Raw genomic sequence first — 21,522 nt, 5'->3', positions numbered from 1 at the left:
GGGACATCACAATGCTTGGACGCAGCCACTGGCTCACTAGACAACTGAGGAGCTGGACACACTTGACTTCCACCAATATCATTTCCAAGTAAGAAAGTTACACCTGACATTGGGAGTGTCTCAACCAACCCAACCATAACAGAACCATTAACAAAACCAGACTCTAAATTCACTTTGCACAGAGGAACAGAGAAGTAATTATTCCCTACACCTTGTAAGATTACAGTTTCATCAGAGGAATTAAAATTAGAGCCTAGAACACTGGTCAGCATAAGGGATTGGCAAGCACCTGTATCACGATATATTTTAACTGATTTCCTGTCATTACTGTCCAGAGGACTGACAAAACCATCAGACAGGAAATTAGCACATGAACTCTTGAGAGTGTCACCCACGTTACTGCTCAAAAGAGGAGCTCCATCATGAGAATTTAAGTTACCCCTCAAAGCAGGTTCAGTTAACTCAGTTAAAGAATTCTGGGAACTCTCAAGAGTGGACACTAGACCAATTGACTGAATATTTAAAGACTCCTTTTTGTTCACATCACGCTGTCTCCTGAAACATCTCTCCGTAGTATGACCAAGCTTACTACAATAAGTACATTTACTTTTCTGAAATCTAGAGGTGAAGCTGGTATTTACTTCCTGAGAAACATCATCCTTATTCTCTTTCCTGTTACCTGTACTCTGAGTAGAGGCAACGTACTTACTCTCAGCTTTCCCTTTTTCTCTAGAATATCTCTTGTGAGTGAGAACATACTCATCAGCTAAAACTGCAGCATCAGACAAATTATCTATTCTTTTCTCATCAAGATATAGGCTTACATCTTTATAAATACACCTCTTGAAGTCCTGCAGCAAAATCATCTGCTTAAATTTACCAAAATCAGAATCCACATTCTTAGAATTTAACCACTGCTCTAACAGATCTTCTTTGATTTTTGCATACTCAACATGGGATTGCTTATCTTGCTTATAAGTTGTCCTAAATTTTACTCTATAGGCTTCAGGAACAAGCTCATAGGCCTTAAGAATCAAGCTCTTAACTACATCATAATTATCAGACTGATCCTGAGGCAAAGATGCATAAGTTACTTGAGCTTTACCGGTGAGAACAGTTTGAAGGAGTACTGGCCAATACTCCTTAGGCCAATTAAAACCTGTAGCTACCCTCTCAAACAACTGAAAATACTTTGTTAAATCAGATTCATTAAAAGGAGGGACAAGTTTAACATTTTTAGCCACATCAAAATCATCAGAGCTAGATGATCCAGTTCCACCTTGTTTCATGCGATACTCATGGTCTGCCTGAATCCTAGCAATTTCAACTTGTGCCTCAGCCTCCTTAGCTTTTGTCTGAAATTCAGCTTCCTTCACACGAGACTCCTGCAGGGCTAGCTGTAACTTAGCTAATTCAATCTGCGTTTGCTCATTTCGAGGAGTTACATTAAACAAGCTTTCATTAATCATGGCAACAATCTGATCTTTAGACTGATGAGAGCGAACAACAAATCCCAATTGTTGAGCAACAATCTTAAGTTCATTCTTTGTTCTGTTTTCTATATCACACACTGTTTGCACATGTGACAAAAAATCCCTGGCTTCATCAAGTGTAGAAATAGTAGCCATCATGAATATATCACAGTCACAAAATATCAAACAATATCCTTATAATATCCTGAATATTCTGATATGAGGTCGCCAAATTTATGTTACGGAACAGAGAAAGATAATGTACACTTTAAGTGAGAATACGAAGAGTCACTACTGTCCCGTAAAGTTCCAGGTTCAAAACAAAAGAGTTAGGTAAAATTACAAGTTAAAGTTTAATGCTTAAATTAACAACAAAACATTCAGGACTCATAAGGATAATGTAATGGCAAAAAACAGGTTAAATATATGGTTAACTGCAATAGCCTCTATTAACACGAAATTAGCAAGAGTAAATTTATCTAAGTCAGCCCTGATAAAATGAGATACCAGATAATACTCAGTGAATGCCAGATAAATAATTACAGATACAAACTATTATCAAAAATAACTGACACAACCCAACATTAATCAAAACCTCACTAGGCCTAAGAATTAACCTTATGCTACACAGTACAAGAAAAAATACAACAACAGTTATACTCAAATTACACACAGCTGCTAGATGTTTGGAGATTTCTTGAGCACTCACAATAATAATAATTGTACAGGGGAGGACAGAGATGTGAACAAAATGAGGAGCAGATCTAAGTGGCAATGATGCAGAGACTGAGCTCATTATATAGGGGCCGGCAGAGCCTGATACAACTTGTAAGAGGACGCGCAAATGAAAGCCATGGGGACATAGAGTTCACAATCCCGCTCTGGACAACAGAGAGAACGACTTACTCTACTATAACGGTAGAAGGGGGGGACTGAGGCAGAACACGCTCGTGATCAAACATGCAGCATACTGTGCGTTAAAATTACACAAAGGATGATGAAATCATAGGCTATGTAACAATATATATATATATATATATATATATATATATATATAAATTAAGAATGAAAAAGGCGTGTGTCACGGAGATATATTTTTACCAAAAATATTTAAAGCATCCATTGAAAGCATTTTTTCAAAGCCAGATTGGGAGAACAAGGAGTGAACATAGATGGAGAAAAATCATTTAAGATTTGCAGATGACATTGTCCTAATCTCAAAAACAGCAGAGACATTGCAAGAAAAGTTAGATGATTTAAATCAGGGGTTCTCAACCTTTTTAATCTTAGGTACCCCTTGAAGTCTTTCAGTATTGGTCACGTACCCCTTACCCACAATGCAGCATCAGGAAGGGTAAAAAGAAATGCATGGTTTATTGACTTAGTTTAAGTTTAAATTGTGTTATATATGTGGAGTAAAACTTTTCAATTAATGTATGTCACTATGAGGTAGTGTTGATAGGAACTAGTTACTGTCATAGGGAAACACTATGTGACTGGCTGCTAGCATGCTATACATTTACTAAAACAGAACTATAGCAGACAGTTTTCGATCATTGTGACAGTGAACTAGTGCTGCTTGCAGCTAGTTGCAACTTGTAACTAGTAACAGTGATAGGTAAGTCACTGTGTGTGTGAATAGCATATAAAAAAAAAAACTTTTCCAATAACTGTGACTGTGAGGTAGTGGTGCTATATACAGCTTTTATCTAGTTATTCATGGGGAAATTACTGTGTGCGTGACTAGCGTCACTAGCATGAAAAAAATTAATAAAATAGAATTAAGAAGGCATTGTGTTCCACTGACTGCGAACTAATGCTGATTGTTAAGCCTCGCAACTAATTATTAGTAAGTAGTTACTTACTCATGGGGAAGTCAGTGTGTGACTGCATTAAAATACAAGTATATACTAATTCAGTGAGATGGTTGGGCCTGTTTCTTTGCTACCAAGTCAATCCTCGGCACAGTCTTTGAAAGAATCACTCTTATGTCGTCTTTGACTGCAAGATGTGAACGTAACTTGTTTTTAATCAAGCACAGTTCTGAGAATCCCTGCTCACAGCGGTATGTAGAAGGAAACATCAGGAGGTTCCGTACACATTTCTTTGCTAAAGCAGGATAAGAACTTGCCATTGTTGACCAGAATCTTGTCAATGACAAACTATCAAAAGAATCTTTTGCAGTTGAGTCATTGACAAAGTCAACGAATTCTTCTTGTAATTCATCTGGAAGTGATTTAGGCTCCATCTTCAATGGATTTCGAATGAGTTGGCAATCTAAGTCTGTGATATCAGGAAAATAGTTATCCAACTCTTGACTGACAGAAACCAAGTGCTTCTGGATGAGACCACTGACCTCATCCAAATCATCTTTACACAGAGCTGACAAGCTGTCGCTCATATTCTCAAAAACGTCATACCGACCCACTGTGACTTTTTCTTGCCAAAGTTTGTTTCATTTGAAAAGCTCGTAGCTTGTCGACAAAACCATGAAGCAAATCTCAACGTACCTGAGGGTGAAGGTAGTGAGGGAAGAGTGGTGAGTGGGTGACAGTGAGAGGCGAACAGTGCGTCTCACTTTGGAACCTGTTCGGTACGCGTGAGGAGAGACGTGATCGATAGAAAATGAGCAAGGGTGACTACTGTATTATGGGTTTGCAAGGTTGTGTGGCAACTGTAGTCCAAGAGAGCTTTCTCTCAGGTGACAACTCCAAGAGTTTCCTTGATAATGTCGTCACTTAGTGTCCTGGTTCTACTGGAGGACACATCTAGCCTAGCACATGTAGGCCACTTTCTACAAACAGGTTTGCAGTTATTCAAAACCGAAGTATTTTGAGAAACCTGTCACGTACCCCCAAAATTCCTCTCACGTACCCCTGGGGGTACGCGTACCCCAGGTTGAGAACCCCTGATTTAAATAGACAAAATCTCAAAGTAGGGCTAAAGATAAACAGGAGTAAAACTATTGTTTAATCAAAATTCACCAAAGACCGTCATCACTATTGACGAAAAAATTGTTGTAGGAGTTGGGGAGTATAAATACTTGGGACAAATACTAAAACTAACGAAAGACCAATATGGCGAAGTAAAAAGACGCATCACAATTGTATGGAAGGCTTTCAGTAAACATAGAAGCATAAAAAGTAGATTGCTGTATGTATGAAACAAAAAAGTATATATATAATGAATGTATAATCCCAGCTATGACGTACGGTTGTGAGACCTGGAAACTGATAAAATCGATGGAAAAACAACCAATCCGTTCTCAGAGATCAATGGAAATGTTACTATTGGGAATGTCTGTTACACAGTAAAAGATCAACTTGGGTGAGAGTCCAGACTAAAGACAAAGACATTATAGAAGTTATTAAAGAACGGAAATGGAAGTGGGCAGGTCATGTAGCAAGAATAAGGGATAACAGATGGAGCAAGTCTGAGTAACTGGATTCCAAGAATTGCAAGAGTGATAGTAAAAGGCCAGACAGGAGGCGGAGAGATGAGATAGAGAGGTTTGCAGGCAAAACGTGGCAGAGACTGGCACAGTTGTGGAATTCGTGGAGAAGGTTCGAGGAGGTCTTTGTTCAGCAATGGACTAACAATAATTGATGATGTAGATATATATATATAGATATTTAAAATATATATATATATATATAGATAGATAGATAGAAATATATATAGATATAGATATAGATATAGATATATATATATATATAGATATATAGATATAGATATATATATATATAGATGTATAGATATAGATATATATATATATATATAGATATATATAGATATATATATATATATATATACACACACACACACACACACACACACACACACAGATTTGTGACTGTCAGCACCGTGCACTCCCTCCTTCCTAATTAACCTCTCGTGAGGAGCCCTATGAGTTACTTTCTTTAAGTGTATATAAAAAATGTGCTTTGCTTTTTGAATATCAATCAGCCAACACACGCCAGAAAAAAGGTTTAAAAATTTCATAAGACATTTTGAACTTCCTTTAACAGGTGCTGCTTTTCGTTTGGCTGCTTGAATGTTATCAAACACTTTCTCATAACTGCCGCTACCGATAGCATTTTTAGCACTGATAATGTTCAGCTTACTGGGAGATAATTCAGCGCAACTAATTTATCCTCTTGTTGAAAACCCGTACTAGTTTCGCTGTCTTCTAAGAATCTTGAAGTACTCTCTCCCAATCTTTAAAAATTAATGGATAGTGCTGTGAGTGGCTGGCATAATGCATCCATATGTTTCTTTTAAAAGCCTAGCATAAAATCGACGGACCCGGGACACACACACACACACACACACACACACACACACACACACACACACACACACACAATGCTCATTATGTCGATTGTCGGTCGTCTCTGAATAATGTCTTTTGGGGGGCGTTTCCCTTATATGCAGGGTGAAATTTCTGAGGAACTTCAAGAAGCTATTTAGGAATTAATTTTGAATAAATAATGCTATATGAACATGGATCAGTGGTCTCCTGAATAATTAACTCACAAGGCCATCAGTGACTGAAGTGTTATAATTAAGAATTGGACCCATGTTGATATGGTATTGTTTTATTCAAAATTGCCCAAAGAACTGCCTCCTGCAGTTTCTTTTAAGAATCTGGCAAGATACCCTGTACATTTATGGAGGGATTAATGCAGTATTATTTTAAAGGAAATTACGTTAATGAGAAAGGTTTAGATTTCCAGCTACATCCATTAGGTGTCAACCCCCCACTCACCTATTTTATCCCACGGTAAAATTTTCTTCCATAGACCTAATGTCCCTTATGTATATACGTATAATCATTACGAACCTATTTTTTGCTCACGAACATACTTTTCATTGGAGCCTATTATCCCTCATGGATCTATTTTTACCTCAGCTTTCCTCATGGACTATTTCCTCCCATAGACCTAATTCCCCGTGGATCTATTTTCGCCATGGACCTATTTTACTCGTTGGATCTATTTTACCTATGGACCTGTTTTCACTCATGGACATAATATTCCATATAGACCTTTTTTATATGGATACATATTTCTATAAACCTATTTTCCCCAGTGATCTATTTTTCTTGGTGGACCCGTTTTCCCGTATGGACTTATTCTTGTCATGAGTCTATCATTCCATAAACCTATTTTCCTCAATGGGCAACCTATTTTTAACATTGGTCTACTTTTCCTCCACAGACCTTTTTTCCTCATTGGGACTATTTTCCACTTTGGTCTTATTTTCACAGTGAATCTGTTCTTCCCATGAAGAAACACCAAATCTCCATATGGACCTATTTTCTCCCAAGGACCTAACTCTCCCATGAACTTTTTGTTTTCCATTGAACATATATTCATATTTTGATCATATTTCCCCAGGGGCATATTCTCCATTGACCTATTTTCCTACATGGACCTATTTCTCCCATGGACTTATGCACTCCACAAACCTATTTCTCATGGACTTATTTTTACTTTGCTCATACGCACAAATGCCCGCAGCCTCAGTCATTGTAATCAGTCTCAGAATTAGAACGATGACTCAGAAACCTTGAAACTTCCTCCACCCACCCACCCATTCTTCCCAAACACACACACACGAACAAGCACATTGAAGTACAACAGATTTAAGAGTATAGATGACATCAGACAGGAGCAGGTTTACAATCATAATCCATTCTGACTCGATAACACCGAAGCCATGTCTTCACTTTGTGTTTGTGCATGCTTAGTAACTTGGTGAAAATTAATACTTTATTGTACACAAAAAGGTGAGGACCCACATTCATGGAAACCTCTAAATTCTATCATGAGAGATCGTACTATTACCGAATACCTTGTCTGTAGCCTCTACATGGACCTTTTTGTCTCTGTCTTTTCTAGCCTTTTTCTTTAAGAGGTGGTGGTTGAGTGGTTAGTGAGATAGTTTTCTGTCCATATGTACGTGAGTTCGATCCCCGGCTGGGACAGGGAACAACTTAAGGATTTGAATTCCGTTAAAACAGATATAACGAGTACTCCCGCTAATACCAATACACCTGTCTGGAATGAGAGAGCCCTAGCATGTATTCAGTATGGAAGGTGGATGTTAGCACTGAGATGATGACATGTGGAAGGTGTGTGATACATAGGAGGACTGCTGGGCCTCAAGGAAGAGGCTGTTAAGCCTATACCCAGAGTGGGGTGCATTAAAATTGTCCCCCCCCCCTGTGGCTGGGGGGGGACAATCTGGCCGCACTATGGGGTGGTACTACTACTCTGCGGCCAGGTTGTATTAGGAAGAATACTGCCACCGTATTCCCTGCGTGTCGTAAAAGGCGACTAAAAGGGGAGGGGTGAGGGGACTAGGGACCCCCTCCTCTGTTTTTTAGTTCCTAAAAGAGACAGGCCAGAGAAAGGGATGGGGGATGGAGTTATCCCCGTACCCTGAAGATTGGGTCTATGAATGTGCGTGGATGTAGTACGATTGAGACTAAAAGGGAGGAGATTGGGAGAATGTTTGTGAGTAGAAAGTTGGATGTGTTAGCTTTGAGTGAAACGAAGATGAAAGGGAAGGGTGAGTCTATGTTTGGAAGTGTGAATGGAAGATTGTCAGGTGTTGACAGAGGAAGGGCAAGAGAAGGTGTGGCCTTGTTAGTGAGTCCGGAAGTACAGCAGTGTGTGATTGAATGGAAGGAGGTGTCATCGAGACTGATGTGGGTGAAAGCGAAATTTGAACGTGAGTTGTGGGTGTTTGTGAGTGCATATGGGCGTGGTAGTGAATGGGATGAAGAAGAGAGGGAGTCTTTCTGGAATGATGTTGATGAGTGTCTGCAGAGTTTTGGAGCGAATATGAATGTGGTAATGATGGGAGATCTGAATGCTAGATTGGGAAATGTAGCAGTTGAAGGTGTAGTTGGTATGCATGGTGTGCTTGGAAGAAATGAAAATGGGGAGCGAATGATAGCGATGTGTGTTGAGCGAGAGATGGTGATTGGAAATACGCTGTTTGAGAAGAAAAATATTTATAAGTATACATGGGTGAGACAGGAGGGTGGAAGGGTTATTGATAGAGCTTTGATGGACTATGTGGTTGTGTCTAGGAATGTAATAGGAAGATTGTTGGATGTGAGAGTTCTGAGAGGGAAGGGTGGAGGTATGTCTGACCACTACCTGGTGAAGGAAAAGTTAAGAGTAGGTAAGAGATGGGTGAGAGCTAGGAGGGTTAGGTGTGGCAGGGAGGTTTTGAAAGTGAGTGAGTTGGATAAAAGAGAGAAAAAGATAGAGTATCAGGAGAAATTGAAAGATGAGTGGAACGCAGTGAAAGATCGGGAAAATGGCAGTGTGGAGGAGGAATGGCAGTTATTTAAGAGTGCTGTGGTGGGGCATGCAGAAGAGGTGTGTGGTGTGAGACGTGTGGGTGGTGGTGTAAGAAAAGGAAGTGAATGGTGGTGCGAGGAAGTAAGTATGGCTGTGGCTGAGAAGAGACGTGCATATGAAGTGTGGCTGCAGAGGAAGGATGAGATGTCATATGAGAGGTATAAGGAAAAGAGGAATAGGGCAAGAAGGGCTGTGCATGATGCTAAAGTGGCAGCAGATGAGAGGTGGGGTAGGCGGCTGACGGAGAATTTTCAACAATAAGAAAATGTTTTGGTAGGAGGTGAAAAGGGTGCGAAAGGGAGAGTCTGGGAAGGAAGAACGAGTAAAAGCAGAGGATGGAAGGATGTTAATTGAGATGGATGCAGTAAGGAAGAGATGGGGGGAGTATTTTGAAAGATTGTTAAATGTAGAGGAGGAAAGGGTGGCTGAGATTGTGGCGGATGGAAGGGTGCAAGGAATAAATGTGTTGGGAGAGTTGAATGATTCTTTGATCACGAAGGAGGAAGTGGAGAAGGCAGTAAAGGAGATAAAAACAGGGAAAGCTGCAGGTATGGATGGGTGTGCTGTGGAAAGCCTGAAAGGTGGTGGAGTGACTTGTTGACTGGTTAGTAAGATTGTTGAATGTGTGCTTTGTGAAAGGTATGGTGCCAGTTGACTGGGCAAGTGCTTGTGTGGTCCCGTTGTATAAAGGCAAGGGTGATAAGTATGAATGTACTAGCTTTAGGGGTATAAGTCTGTTCAGTGTTGTAGGTAAGGTGTATGGTAGAGTGTTAATTATGAGAGTTAGAGAGGGTACAGAGGGAGTGATTGGTGATGAGCAGCGTGGCAAGGATGTGTTTTGGGCATTTATGGATTTAGAAAAAGCGTATGATAGAATTGATAGGGAGACTTTGTGGACTGTTTTAAGATTGTATGGACTTGATGGTAGGTTACTAAAAGGGGTGAAAAGTTTTTATGTAAATAGCACAGCATGTGTAAGAGTGGGAAATGCTGTGAGTGATTGGTTTCCTGTGAGAGTGGGGCTGCGACAGGAATGTGTGATGTCGCCTTGGTTGTTTAATATTTACATGGATGGTGTTGTAAGGGAGGTGAATGCAAGAGTTTTAGGTGGCGGTCTGAGTCTGGTGAATGTTGATGGTGGAGAGTGGAATCTGAAGCAGCTGCTGTTTGCAGATGATACTGCACTGGTGGCTGATTCAGAGGAGAGATTGAGACAGTTGGTAGAGGAGTTTGGAAGGGTGTGTGAAAGGAGAAAATTGAAAGTAAATGAGAATAAGAGTAAAGTGATGAAGTGTACGAGGTTGGTAGATGGTAGGGGGATGAATATAGTTTTGAATGGCGAGTTGCTTGAGGAGGTAGAGTGTTTTAAATATCTAGGGTCACATGTTGCTGTGGATGGAAGAATAGATGCAGAAGTGAAGTTTAGAATAAATGAAGTAGGAAAGGTGCTGGGAGGAATGAAAAAAGTGTTTAAATGTCGTTCGCTTAGAATGGATGTAAAGAGAAGGCTGTATGAGGGTGTTGTGGTATCGACTGCATTATATGGGGCTGAAACATGGAATATGGGTGTAGCAGAGAGGAAAAGTTTGAATGTAATGGAGATGAGGTGTCTGAGGAGTATGTGTGGAGTGACGTGTATGGATCGGGTGCGGAATGATGAAGTGCGAAGGAGAACTGGAGTTGTTCAGGAGATGGCTGTAGAGTTGAGCAGAGGGTGTTGCGATGGTTTGGGCATATGGAGAGAATGGATTATGAGTGATTGGTGAAAAAGATAACTAGATCGGATGTGAGAGGTGTAAGGCTGAGAGGAAGACCACGAATAGGATGGATGGACAGTGTGAAGAAAGCGCTGGATGCAAGAGGGATGTCTGTTGAGCAAGGAAGAGTGGCTGTGCGTGACAGAAATAAGTGGAGAGAAATTGTGAATGAATAAGTGATGACGCAGCCCTGAGGGGATATTCTCCCGCATTTGGTCTGATCAGCTATTTCAGGTCAGGTGCGGGTAAGGGGATGAGTCTGTTATGATGTGGCAGGGGTAAACCAGCTCTGCTGTAGGGCCCTGCTGCGGATGTCACTGATTGCATTGCACAGTTGACCCTTGTGCGGTGTGGTGCAGTGAGGATCTGTCCGTTCTCCCCTTTGGGGCTAAGATGCGAATGAATGTGTTTGAATGGATGAGTAAATGGGGAGTGTGTCGTCCTGTCTCGGCTACCTCCCTTTCCTTGGGGGAAGCAGCCTATGTATATAGATAGATAGATTATGGACATTCAGTTAGGGCTGAGTAATGGTGTCACTTGTGCTGTGGCCGATGAGCCATTCATGTGTGCTAGTGTGTATGAAATTTTACTCTGTGTCGGTCATTGGAAGCTTGTGGCCAGAACAGACTTCATGACGAGGCAGGTAAGGTTCTTTTGGTATATGATGGTTCTGCATACTCTGCTTACATACAGTCTAACGTGGGGTTTGGTGTTTAATGTCTTCTCTCACTCGTTGCTTGTTCTCTCTGATGCCGTGATTGTTACCAGCACTCGTGGATCTCTGGAGAAGTAGCATGAATAGTAGGTGTTCCATCCAGAAATCACTGTGTAACAAAGAATTTGTTTATTCAGTTTTTGTGGTCTTGTTAGACTCAGTTTTGCGCGCTGATTCTTGTGGTGTATGTTTTATTTGTCTATCTCTAGGTGTTCATCAAAAATTGTCAATTATTTATTTCTTGTTACCATGACCCATGTAATGGCTGACGTATTGCTTACCAATTCACACGCACACACACACACACACACACACACACACACACACACACACACATACACACACACCATCTGAGTCCATGCAGATGTTGCTGATATGACCATTATTGCGCCATGCAATGCGGATCGAGTCAGTTCATTCGATGAGCTAGTCTCACGTTGCTATTTGGCTGATTGACGTGTTTTCGAGCTGTTCCAAAAGGTGTTTCTATTGATGAGAAAGAACAGCAGAAGTTCTTGCAAGCTGTCAGCCGATACATTTTGTTATGTGTGTGGAGAATATATTGGACAGAAGATGATCAAACACAAAATCCAACTTGATACCAAATTTGCTCGTGCATATAAAGCATATTTTGGCGTGGCAATGGGCGATCAAGATAAGGATTGGGCTCCGCACTACACTTGTGGTAGCTGTTGCTCAGTGCTTGAAGCTTGGCTACGAGGAGAGAGAAAGAAGATGCCTTTCGCAGTTCCAAGAGTGTGGCGAGAGCCTTCGAATCACCACGGCGAATTGTTTTTTTTTGCATGGTTGATATAAGTGGTGTGAAGAGCATTAAGGGGAGAAAGAACGTTGTCTATCCAAATTTGCCTTCTGCGATATCTCCGGTGCCTCACAACGATGAGCTGGTGATTCCTGTCCCTCCTGTGGACACGGAAGTTGTCTCTGACCATGAGGACATCGTCGATGATGAAGGGGAAAGTGATGATGAATCGTATGTTGGAGAGTGTTCCGGAGACACTGCACACTTTCCCAATCAGCAAGAATTGGATGACTTGATCAGAGATTCAGGACTCATCAAGTCCAATGCTGAACTGCGGGCGTCACGTCTAAGTGAATGGAACTTGTTGGATCCCAGTTGCAAGTTGAGCTAAAGGAATCGCCACGGCAAGTTTGCATCCTTCTTAACATTTTGTAAAGAAACTTCGTGTTATTGTTTTGATGTTAAGGGTTTCTTCCATGCCATGAGACTGGATTACAAGGCCTCAGAATGACGATTCTTCATAGACAGTTCCGTGAAGAGCCTAAAAGCTGTACTTTTGAATAACGGCAACGAACTCCAATCAATTCCAGTTGTACATTCTGTGGAAATGAAAGAAGGCTATGAGAATGTGAAGATTTGTCTTTCAAAGATCAAGTATTCAGATCACAACTGGGAGGTATGTGGGGATTTCAAAGTGACTTCGTTCCTACTCGGAATGCAAGGCAGTTATACGAAGTACTCATGTTTTTTATGCTTGTGGGACAGCCAGAGCGATGCAGAACATTTCGTGAGGAAAGACTGGTCTCTCAGAAAGAGTCTTATACCAGGCTCGTACAACGTTCTGAAAGCTCCACTGATCTCCAGGAGAACGTATTGCTACCACCGCTACACATAAGGTCTTGTGAAACAATTCGTGAAAGCCACCGACAAGGATGGGGACGTGTTTCTGTATTTCCCAACTTGAGCGTGGCAAAAGTGACGGCTGGCATATTCACCAGGCCACAAGTTCGAAGAACGCTTGCAAGTCGTGAACTCCAGGGTAAAATGACCGATGATGAAGAGTTCACTTGGAATGCTTTCAGAGGGGTTGTGGAAGGTTTTCTTGGCAACCAGAGGAGACCAGATTCTGCACAGCTCGTCGATGGTCTGATCGGCGCATTTCGCCGGCTTGCAGAATGTCAATCATATTGCGCTATCTACATTTCCACCTTGATTTTTTCAAAAGCAATTTGGGTGCAGTCAATGAGGAGCATGGTGAACGGTTCCACCAGGACATTCTGCTGATGGAAACCAGATATCAAGGCAGGTGGAACGAGGCGATGATGGCCGATTTCGTATGGGGATTGATGCGTGATTGTCATCACAGCTGCAGAATAAAGTCAAGATCAAAAGTACATTTCTAGATACTATGTGCCCTGCATTCCTTGTGATGTTACTGTTTGCTCATTTTCTAGTTATGTTCATAATATACACCCAGAAATATATAAATTCTTTGACATTCTCAGCATTCTCGAAATGGTAACAAGTTGCAGTTCCTATCTTTGTACGATACATACGTTCTTGCATAATTCTTGTAACTCTAGATTTACACAAAAACAAATATCATATTCGGAATCTACACATTGACCTTGATCAGAAATAGTGTAAAAATCAACAATAACAAGAAATTGGTTTAAGTTTGTTACACAGTGAAGTGAAGTATGGATTCACGTTTGCGGACCATGAGAGTCTCTATATGGCAGTGATAGTTCAACTGTTAATATTCCTTCCCTCAGGATACATGGCGTTGGTGATACCAATCGGGCGTCTGATGCTGCTGGCGCGTTTCTTACTGTTCATCTGCCCCTGCTCCGATTCAGTGGGTATGTAGATTTTTTTTTATCTTTCCTTTCTTTTTCCTTCCGATTTGACGACGTGATTTAATGTATTTCCTGTTATGGCTGTTATGTGGATGAGATTTTCGTATTATATATTGTTCAGTAATTCAGGAATCATTGGCTCTGGATTAATTAATTAGTAAGATGTTTAGCTAGGAGGAATACTACTGAGATGAAGTTGAAACATCTGTGCCAGTGATCTTATCCTATGGTAAGTGGTTGTAAGTCAGCTTTGCACTTCTGTACCGCTTGAATCGACTATACTTGTTCCAGATCACCCGGTAAATCACTAGGTGAGGTGGTCATAGATCATTTAAATATGAATAAGTACGTTTAAGGACATATTTTTGTCTCGTAATAATGCAAACATATTGAGACTAGCAGAGGTATGCAGTGTTGCCCAGGTAAAACCCTATGGTCTTGCATACCGACATTGCCTTGCATCCTGAAAGGCCACTTCCCCTGTGGGAGACGAACCCCGGGGTTCTATTTTACTCACTGAACCTATGCTCCTCCTGAGGCCCATTTCCCAAGGATATAGTCTTTATGGACCAGTTCCTACAATGGACCTATTTTCCCACGGCCCACCCACTTACCAACCCTTCCCACCCACCCTGTACACCCGCCCACCCACCCACCTTGCTCATCCATCCACCCACCAATCCTACCCACCCACCCAACCACATTCTCATCCACCCTACCCACCCATTCATCCACCCATCCTGTCCACCCAGTCACACACCCACACTGTCCCACAAGACTCGCCCAACTCTACTCACCCACTCCAACCACCCTGCCCCATCACACCCATCCTGCCACATCACATCCACCAATCCACTTAATTCTCTCCACCCACCCTGCCCACCCCACCAATAAGTGCACCCATCCGACCCGTTGTACCTAATAATAGTATTCTGGTGGAAGTAAAAAACTCTATGGTAATTGGCGATTATGTTTCCACCATGTTGACTTGATTATTTCTAACTGGTTCTTATCTTACCATTAGGGGAACCACTTAAATAACTATATTGTATGCAATTAAATTTTTCATAAAATTTAGACACAAAAATGAACACACGGATCTATTCAAAGCAGCTCTTCCAGTGAAAGACACATAGACTACCCTTACAAACACTAGACAACATCAAAACACATGGGTATTAGACAGGTGCAGCACATCCACAAACCTCCTCCTGTCACATCCCCACACTAGCCAACTACCCCAATAATCAGAGAGCCACTACCATCACAACTCAGTCCCTGCGCACAAACACAGCACCTACAACACAGGCCCATACTAGACACATTGCTTCAAACATGCAGCAAAAACAGATTACAACTATTTTTTTTTTATGTGTCTGACTCTGGCCATAGGCTTCACAGTCTTCCCCCAAGGCCCAGTAGTTCTCCTACATACCATACACCTCTACATATAAATATGAATAGGTAAATTTAGGGGAATATTTTGCCGATGGCCACTGCACCAAAACGCCACAAGTTGAAGACTTTCTTAACAAGAATAACATACACATTTCACTCTAACAAGAAGCACACACACACACACACACACACACACACACACACACACACACACACACATCAGGAACAACTCACACACACACACACACACACACACACACACACACACACACACACACACACACATCAGGAACAACTCACACATCCACACGAACAGAAATAATAGCCATGGTGGAGGATTCATCATTTACATTCGACATCTATCCTCTGCAAAGGCACGACACAGACAAAACTGTCACTTCTGAATGACACCACGTTAAAAAAACGATTAGCTCTGGTCACAACAAGAAATAAATATTTTTAACATTTTATTCCACGCCAACCCAATGCAATATAACCCTCAGCTCCTTCCCCTAACGCAGGCCCTAAATCCAATAATTGCTGGAGTCATTAACCATAAAAACACTCTGGTACGAACATAAGCAAAAAGCTGCAGAGTCACTGACATCTCATCACAGCTCAACAGCAAGTACAGTCAAAGAAACAACTTTCTTCCCAGTTCCTTCTGAAAGAAAATATACAACTTGTGAAATGGAGTGCAAAAACCTGCTTCTATTGGTGCGTGTTACAGATGGTTGAGAAGACACTTAAGTCTGTCTCTACATTCTCAGTGACACCTCACAATACATATTAAGCACAATTCTTCCTCACCTCCCTAGACATCACTTTCTGTTTCCCACTCTTTCATTCATCACCACCTGGAGGATGGAATCCAGACTTAATTCAGATCACCTGCCTCTCATTATCACCATAAGAATAAACCACAAACCAGAGTAATCACACATCACTTACGCAAACTGCAAGTAAGCAAATTGGACAAATTAACCGAAGAAACAGGACAACACTACAAGATACTATATAACACACCCATCACGAATACTGAGAGGCAGTTTAAGAAAATTAACTTTATATTTAACACAAACACCACATTCCATGAAGCAACAGACAACATTTCAGTTCGAACTTTACAAATGAGATTTTTTTTTGCACGCAAGGAAAGAGGAAGCAAAGGCCAGAAGCTCCTGAGTTTGTCCCCAACAAGGGGAAAAAAAAAAAAAAGGAAACCCAAATTCATGACATGTTCATTTCCAGATGCCTGGACACATTATTTAAAGATTGGAGGTCATAGACAGAAGAAATTACTCACAGAGGAAGACAGTTCCAGAGTTGACCTGTTGCATACATGTAGGACTGGAAGTATCAGTTAACTCTTGCATTACAGAGCTGAACAGAAAAGGAGTTTGAGGTTACTGCCAGACGGATGCTATGTGCCCATGGAAATGGAGGAGGGATGCAAGCAGACTGTTAAGAAGAGCAGTGACCACTGAAGTAGTGAAAAAAAAAGAAAAAAAAAGAGAGAGATAAGGATGCAGCAGTGAGGCGAAGAGACAAAGGTTTAAGAAAGCAAGTGAGAGGAGGAGAGACGAAGAGCCTTTGCTTCCACCTTGCTGAGAAGAGCTGTATGTGGGGAGCTCCCCACACATGAGAATTGTGCTCCTCACAAGGACGAATATAACCCCTGTATAAAATCAACAGCTGCGTGTGAGTAAAGAAAGCACAGAGTCAGCTTAGTACACCAAATTTCTTGGAAACAGATTTTGAAAAAGAGGTTATATGATTTTTCCATGATAAACTTCGAGAGAATGAAACACACAAGTATATTCAGAAATGATGCAAGATCGAGTTAGATATTGTTAAATATTAAACGATACCCTTCTGAAATATTCTGGTGGGTTTGAAGACTAAAGAAGTGAGTTTTTGATGAAATGAAAAGAAAAAAGGTTACTTATACCCCAATGAGAATATGAGCCAAGTCAAAACTTAGGTGTGCCATAGCCTCATCACTGTTTGCTTGAGAAACTGCTATGATGGACGCTGCGAGAAGCGAATGAAATAGCGAAGAGTGGAGTCATTGATGTATGAGTGGGTAGGGTTAGATGTACGAGTATAGCTTAGAAGGTCATTGGTGAATAGAAGGAAGAGAGTCAGTGACAGGACACAACCCTGAGGAACATCACCATTGATAGCTCTAGAAGAAGATCGGTGGCCGTCTCCAATAGCAGTTATACTGTAGAGCAACCAGAAAAGAAGCTAGAGATGAAGGTACAGATAAAAGGACAGAAACAGTACGAGGCCTTTTAAAACAAGACTCCTTCAAACATAGCTTTCTCCCCCCAGCCCTACTACACACACACACACACACACACAAACTCACACACACACACACACATACACACACACACACACACACACACACACACACACACACACACACACACACACACACACACACACACACACACACACACACACAATGCACCATCACAAGGCTCCAGCAATTAAACAGTAAAACTGACAAGAGAATTAAAGAAAAAATAAATAAACAAGAGCCTTTGTTACAGCACTTGTTCACTCCAAAAACCCCTCTCGGCTCCGGAAAGCATTCAACTGTATCACTAAATCATGAACAAGCACCACCATGATGAATGCCACCATCACTCCCATCACCCTACACATCCCTTCTTTGCAGACACACTCGTGAACCACTACGCAAATATTTCACTTTACACCAACACGCACTGAATCTGAAATAACGCGTCTCTGCATAGGCAGGCTATTCCACTTGACTGCAGTTCAAATCCCTTCACTCCAGAACATACACATAACAGTCTGCAGAAAGCAAAGCACTCTACAAGCACACGGGTGGAAGGGATCAGCGACCTACTTCTGAAACACCTTGGACATTACACAGCATACAGGTCCTCACAGACATCAACGACTGCCCATGTCCACATTGTAGCATTCCCAGCAGTTAGAAACACAGAATAAACATCTATCTATCTATCCATTGCCAGACGCCTCAATCCCGTTTGGGGTGGCCACAAACAAATCGCCTCCACGTCGTCCTGTCCCCCGCCATTTCACTGCCCTGCTCCCAACTCACACCCCCCTCTCTCATATACCTCTCCACCCCATCCCTCCATTTCATCCTCGGCCTCCCCCTCCCTCTTCCCCCCTCCACCTCACTCACATACACTCTCTTCGTCAGTCTTTCACCCTCCATCCTCTCCACATGGCCAAACCACCTCAGTGTGTTCCTCATAAAACTTCCTATCACATCCACATCCACACCACAACGCTCGTTTTTATCCTCATTTGTCAGCCTGTCTCTCCGTGTGACTCCACAGGCTCCTCTTAAGTAACTCATTTCCATTGCTCTCACTCTTGACTTATGTCCTTCCAACAATGTCCAAGCTTCACTTCCATACGTTAGAGTTGGTATCACAATACTGTCATGTAACTTTTTCACTTCCATGCTCACTTCCCTGTTTCTTATCACTGCTTTCAAAGAACCAGCAACCTTTCTTCCCTGCTGTAACCTTTCAAGCACTTCACCCTCCAAACCTCCATCCTTATTCATCACACTACCCAAGTACTTAAACGTACTCACATTTTCCAATTCCTCACCATCCAACCTCGTTGCACATTCACTGACTTCACCTCTCTCAAAGACCATCACTTTACTCTTCCCTACATTCATAGATTTCGTTTCTTGCACACTCTCCCAAACTCATCCACCAAGCCTTGCAGCTCCTCTTCGTCTCCACTCAACAACACAGTATCATCTACAAACAACAGTACAGGGAGTTTCCAAACACTATCCTCTCTCACCAGGGCCACTCCAACATCCACTACCCTACCTTGTACCTCTTTTATTACTCCATCCATGAACAGATTGAACAACCATGGTGACATGACACATCCCTGTTTCAACCCAACCTCCAAAGAGAAAAATTCACTTAGTTCACCATCCACACGCACTGCAGCCTTAACACCATCATACATACTCTTCACAGCATTCAACAACTTTCCATCTACTCCATATATTCTTAATACTTTCCACAATCCTTGTCTATCCACCCTGTCATATGCTTTCTCCAAATCCATGAAAGCCGCATACAACTTCTTTCCCTTCTCTAGAAACTTTTCCACTAAAGATCTAAGAATGAATATCTGATCTACACAACCTCTTCCCTTCCTAAAGCCTCCCTGTTCTTCTCCAACTAATTCCTCTGTTCTTTCTCTAACTCTGTCAATAAGTATCCTACTATACACTTTTCCTATTATACTAAGAAGACAAATGCCCCTATGCTTACCACACACTTCTTTTTCCCCTTTTCCTTTGTACAAGGGAATAATTATACCTGACTTCCAATCCTCCGGGACTCTACCTTCCTCCCAGGCCAATTTGCACATCTTCCACATCCATTCTATTACTATCTCTCCCCCATGCTTCAGCATTTCACCACACACTCCATCAATTCCTGGGGCTTTCCCCGATTTAACTTTGTTCATTGCTTCCACAACTTCTATCCTACTGATTTCTTCCTGTCTTCTCACCTCCCTCCTTCTCCCAGCCATTCCCCAGCCACTTATACTCGCATTACTTCCATCCTCTATATGTTCAACAATTCCTTAAAGTGTTCTCTCCATCTGCTCACTTTTTTTCCCTTCTTCACTAGTAATCTACCATTTTTATCTTTCACTCCCCTGCTAACTTCACTTCCACCCTGTCTTACTCTCTTCACCTCTTTCCAGAACATCTTCTTACAGTCCCTCCACTTTACACTCAATTTCCTTCCAAATTCCTCATCCACTCTCTTCTTACTCTCTACTTACTAATCTTTTCACCTCTCTCTTTCTTTCTACATATAACTCTCTCTTCCGCCTCTCAACTTCTTCCACGCCCCTATTTCTCATCCATTCATTGTATGCTTTCTTCTTTTGTGCCACAGCCTGTCTCACCTTTTCAGTCCACCACGCTGTTCCTTGCACCCCCCTCCGTCTTCTCTTCCTCCCACACAGCACATCACATGCTGCACATATTCCTTCTGTAAATATCCTGCACACACCTTCCACGTCCCCCATCTGCTCCAATTCATATTTGCCCAATCGTTCCTCCACTTCTCTCTTATACTCTGTCTTTTTCTCATCCTCTTGTAATCTTTCCACTCTCCTTGCAACTACTCCTTCCTCTCGTCTTTCCCTTCTTCTATTCCTCCATATTACTTGTATCCTAATTTTGGCCACCACCAAGTAGTGGTCAGAAAGTCCACTCCCCCAGCCTCTATAAGCTCTTGCATCCATTACACATCTTCGCATCCTTTCATCCACACACACATAATCAATCATTGCCTTCCTTTCATTCAGTTCACCACCCACCCTTCTCATCACTCGCCATGTATACCTGTGGATCATTTTATACCTGAAGAGGGTATTGGCTATCACCAACCCCCTCCCAGCACAAATGTCCACTAAATGTCTGCAGAAAGCAAAGCACTCTACAAGCACACGAGTGGATGGGATCAGCGACCTACATCTGAAACACCTTGGACACTACACACCATACAGGGTCTCACAGACATCAACGACTGCCCATATTCACATTGTAGCATTTCCAGCAGTTAGAAACAAAGAATAAACATCAGTATATTCAAACCAAGCAAGGACCCAACGCACACACTTCTTTGTACAGTACAGACCCATAAAACCACCACGCATGCCATTCAAGAAAATTGAATGCTCAGCCCATCTGCGCCCAGTGTCCTCAATACAGGACGTAGCTGAGCATTTTCAAAATTTCATAATGAAGGGAACCCCGGTCTAGGGACGTATGAGCTTCGCGACTATGAGCCGATAAGCTGAGGGCGGTACGCTTAGTACCCTTCCAGCAAAATCCTTCGCCCAGGAACTCTGGGAGCTAATGAGTTAATTCTATCAAAATCATACCTTCTGTCCACTTTGCTCCCCCAAAGCAGTTTTAGAGCACTGCACTCCACAAACACCTTACTAACCAACCTCAAACAACGTGCATTGAATGTTGTGAGACCCACACAATGTACACTTCTTACAGCAATAAACATCAGCAAACTCTCTGATTCCCCAAAGCAAACTAAACACCCAAATCTGCAACATAAACATGAAGAACAGAAACAAATGCTGTCTTATTAACTAAGTATTTG

Source organism: Coenobita brevimanus, chromosome 93 (genome assembly GCF_032717465.1).
Source record: "Coenobita brevimanus isolate Jiangsu-jjx chromosome 93, ASM3271746v2, whole genome shotgun sequence".
Lineage (NCBI taxonomy): Eukaryota > Metazoa > Arthropoda > Malacostraca > Decapoda > Coenobitidae > Coenobita > Coenobita brevimanus.
This window is presented reverse-complemented; position numbering follows the sequence as displayed.